The sequence below is a fragment of the Lactuca saligna genome, chromosome 1 (assembly GCF_052625555.1).
Source record: "Lactuca saligna cultivar CGN05327 chromosome 1, ASM5262555v1, whole genome shotgun sequence".
Classification (NCBI taxonomy): Eukaryota; Viridiplantae; Streptophyta; class Magnoliopsida; order Asterales; family Asteraceae; genus Lactuca; species Lactuca saligna.
In genome coordinates, this window is record NC_136417.1 from 85,876,893 (window position 1) to 85,881,021 (window position 4,129).

At 30.6% G+C, this 4,129-nt stretch overlaps 1 long non-coding RNA gene across 1 annotated transcript; it reads right to left on the reverse strand.

Moving 5' to 3' along the window:
- Nucleotides 1-1,249: 1,249 nt before the first annotated feature.
- Nucleotides 1,250-3,522, reverse strand: LOC144999920 (uncharacterized). Its single transcript, XR_013661050.1, has 2 exons — nucleotides 2,451-3,522; nucleotides 1,250-1,781 (listed from the first exon to the last, which is right to left on the reverse strand). It is a non-coding gene; the product is annotated as an uncharacterized LOC144999920 (long non-coding RNA).
- Between the last annotated feature and the right edge of the window lie 607 nt (nucleotides 3,523-4,129).

The following is a 4,129-nucleotide window of genomic DNA, read 5'->3' on the forward strand; positions in this document are numbered from 1 at the left end:
TTCAGATCTAAAAGGTTTGCCGTCAATAAAGTTATTGTGGTTGTTGATGCTCGTCAAATGAAGATGAAGACAATAAAGAGAGAAGGAGGAAAATGCAGATCTAACCTGAAACAAATAAAGCTACCTCAGGTCTGAAGTTGTTTCGCCGTGTGCCACAAACGGATACGGCGGACTCGTAATAGATCTGATACGTCGGAGTCTGAAGGAAACTCATTAAAGGTTTGTGGTTGTGATAGTTGACCTGATTTGAACAGATCTGGTCGTTTTCATACAGACCAGAGAGAATAACAAGAGCTGAACAACCATAAATGAAAGGAGAGAGGAGAGACATCGACGGGGAAGGGGGAGGTGGTAGTAAACCTGATAAATGACGATGGTCGATGGTGGTTGACGGTGGTGGTATCCAAGGTGAGAAGTACAGAAGAAAGAAAATGGTTGTAGAACTTTATGTTTTGTGTTGGTGAGAAATGAGAACCATATCTGATTAGTTAAAATTTGTGGTTCTTGCGGTTCTTAACTTTTACTGGTTCTCATTTGAACATTTACATATATATATATATATATATATATATATATATATATATATATATATATATATATATATATATATATAGGGTTAGGTTAATGTGAGACACCTAATTTTGTGAGACCATGAGACGCAATTCTAACCACTAACTTTGTACATAAAAAAACGTTTTTAAAATGCAAAATAATTAAAATTTTCCGGTTTTTTTAGATATTAATTTCGTCATTTATGTTTTCCAAAAAAAAGTAGAAAAAATAATAATTGTTTTTTACATATTGTAGTAGAATATTATAATATTTTATATATCTGACAAATTTAGTAGAATATTAAAATATTTTAATTTTAAAAATCATATCAGAAAATTTACAGTTTAATATTATATTAGAATATTTTGACATATTAAAAAAACAGTATTAGTTATTTATTTTAATTTTTTTAGGTAAATAAAATGACGAATATAATAATTAAAAAAAGAATTTTCGGGTTTTTGATTTTATTTTGGATTTTAAAATTATTTATGTATTGTGTGTCATTGTATCACAAAATTAATATACTATCAAATAAACCTATATATATATATATATATATATATATATATATATATATATATATATATATATATATATATATATATATATATATATATATAAACAACATCCTTATACAACATCCTTGTACTTTTAAAACAAATTAAGTACTTTTATTTTTAATACATAACAACAATTTTTCTATCAAAAACAACATAAATTATAGATATATTTTTAAGATAATTGTCTATTTTTTTGGAGCATGTGATGGTCTCGAAAAAAAGAAACTATTTATAGCTTCCCGCTTACTACGCGTTGAATTGTTCGTTGTATCATGTGGATACACTACTTTAAATTCACTACTTTTATCAAGCTCATCAATTATCTTCCTAAGCTCTGGAACACTCATGGCTAGTTTCCTGTATAATGTAGAATACTGAACCCTGATTCCATCTGCTGTTCTTGCAAAAGCTAGTAGGCTTATAGCTTCTGGAAGTTTAGCAAACACCTCCTTTATCATCTCCAAGCTCATGTTTTTAAGAACAGAAGGTCGTGGGACAACCCTAACCATTTCACCACTTTTTGATTCTTGAACACGATCGTCTGCTTTGATTACAAGTTCTAAATGTGAATTTGCTCCACATTTGATGAAGAAAAGGTGTTGTTTGTGTTTGGAATGAAAGCATGTTCCACCGGGTCACGTCCGAATCTTCACCTTCGATTTTTAACTGAACAATGTATATTTCAATCCCAACAATTCAACATTAGAATTTGGTTGCAACTTCTTTTATACAAATGTGTCCAACTTTTTTTTTTAATTACCCGAACTATTCTTTTACATATATACATATGTTTTACAACATGGCTTTCATTTTTTTCTTGTTATAAATTCATTTTAAAAGGGTCTTTAACAATAATGATTGTATCATATTATCACTTTCGGATTTAAATTCCAGCAATCCATATTTTTAACTTTCTATCTTTCTGATTTAGTTTTTCATATTTCATATTTTGAGAATTTGAATTGATATCTATAGGAGCAGAAAAAGACAAAACTCTGTTATGCCAATACATTTACTATTGAAAAAGTTGGGTTCAAACACTGACAATTTATAAGTAAAAGCCAGTTTTCAAATAATGAAAATTTATAAGTAAAAGCGACTTCACTTTTTTTATTTTTGGTACTATTTGGAATGAAATTGTCTTTTACATATATAATGAGTTTAAATGGATGATTAAAATTTTTATTGTTTATTTTTTTTAGAATCTTCAAGATTTAAAGGTCTTTTTAACTAAATTACACGGGTCTTTTAACGATATATATGATAGTTTTCATTCATATATACGGAAGTAGATTTCCTTCAAAAGAATTAGATAATAAGATAAAAAAAACTTACTTGATTAATTAATGCTTCTTCAATCTTGGTAATGACAGTGCGAACTGTAGGTCGTTCCATTAAATTGAAACTAATGCACTGATATGCGATTTCTTTGAATGTAAGAAAAGAACTACTATCGATTTGATCTCTTATATGAGGATCAATCACCTTGTCTGAATTGTTCTGATGGTATCGTCTGACGATATTCATCAGAAACTGTTGCTCTCCAATTCTTCTTTCACTATAAACAAGCATTCCACTCAAGATTTCAAAAAGCACCACACCAAACGAGTATACGTCTGATTCTTTCCGGAGGATTCGGCTTTCATGGTAAGTGGGATCGATGTAAAACCGGGTACCTGAAACCTTTGTATAGAGTTGGGTATCTGGCTGATTTCTTGGACCGAATTTTGACAACCCAAAATCACAAAGCTTAGCAACCATATTTTCATCTAGCAATATGTTAGCACTCTTGACATCTCTATGTATTACTCTATAGTGTTCCCCAAGGCCGGAGTGAAGGTAATCGAGTCCTCTTGCCGCTCCTATGCAAATCTTCAGGCGTTTTACCCATGTTATGCAATTCATCTTATTTGGGTCACGGAGACGATAATCAAGACTTCCCATCATAGCATATTCATAAACTATAATCCTCTCAATCCCTTCATCACAGTAACCAATAAAAGAGATGATGTTTTCATGGTGGAATCTGGATATCATCTCAAGCTCGGTGTGGAACTGGGGATCTCCTTGATGGCTATCAATATCTAGTCGCTTGACAGCAACTGTGCGGCTTTGCCAGCGTTCAGAGAGTTGTCATTTGTAGACAGTACCAAATCCACCTCCTCCGATACAACTTCTCTCACGGAAGTTTTTGGTGGCACGCTTGATCTCATCGAGTGGGATTAGATAATTTTTAAGGTTAATTATCCCAGAAGAAGACATTCTGTTTTGATGTAGGTGATGAGGTATGGATATGTTAGTGTAACGGCCGGGGTGTTGGCTGACTTTAGCCGTTCTGGGTAGAGGAGACTGGAGGGGATCTATCGGAAGGCCACTTTCTGTCGGTTTTGTCAGGAAGATGTTTAAGGGGACAGTGAAGTTTTAGGCTGAGTCTTTGAGCGAGTCTACGTCTATATGTGGACTGATATCACTGCTCATGAGGTACATTATCTAGTTTTCTATTGATTTTATTAGTGTTTTATTTATATATATAATAATTAATACCTTTATTGATTATTACGTTAATTATATTGTATTATATATTAAATTCAAAGAGAGTTCAGTGTGAACTTTTTTAATATCTTTCTACCCCACTTGCTGTCTCAGTATGTGTGATACATCCAAATTTTTATTGGCATTTCTATCCTCAGTATATTCGATCATTCTCAAAGGTTTTCACAGATCAAATGGACCTAAATTTATTAGTTGTTTTTTTTTTTAAAAGTTATTTTCTTTTATAAATAGTTAATAAACCCATAAAAATAATCATTGTGGTTTGTATTTAAAAAAAAATAATAATAATAAAAATAAACCATTAAAGTTATTGTTTAGGGGTCATTTTGAACTAATTTCATTACATACTGTGTCTCTTCAAAAAATAAAATGACCCTTTGATATATATATTTTTTTTCAATATTCTTTTATTATTATTTTTTTAAATTAATTCTAATTTAACTACTTTAATAATTAACAAA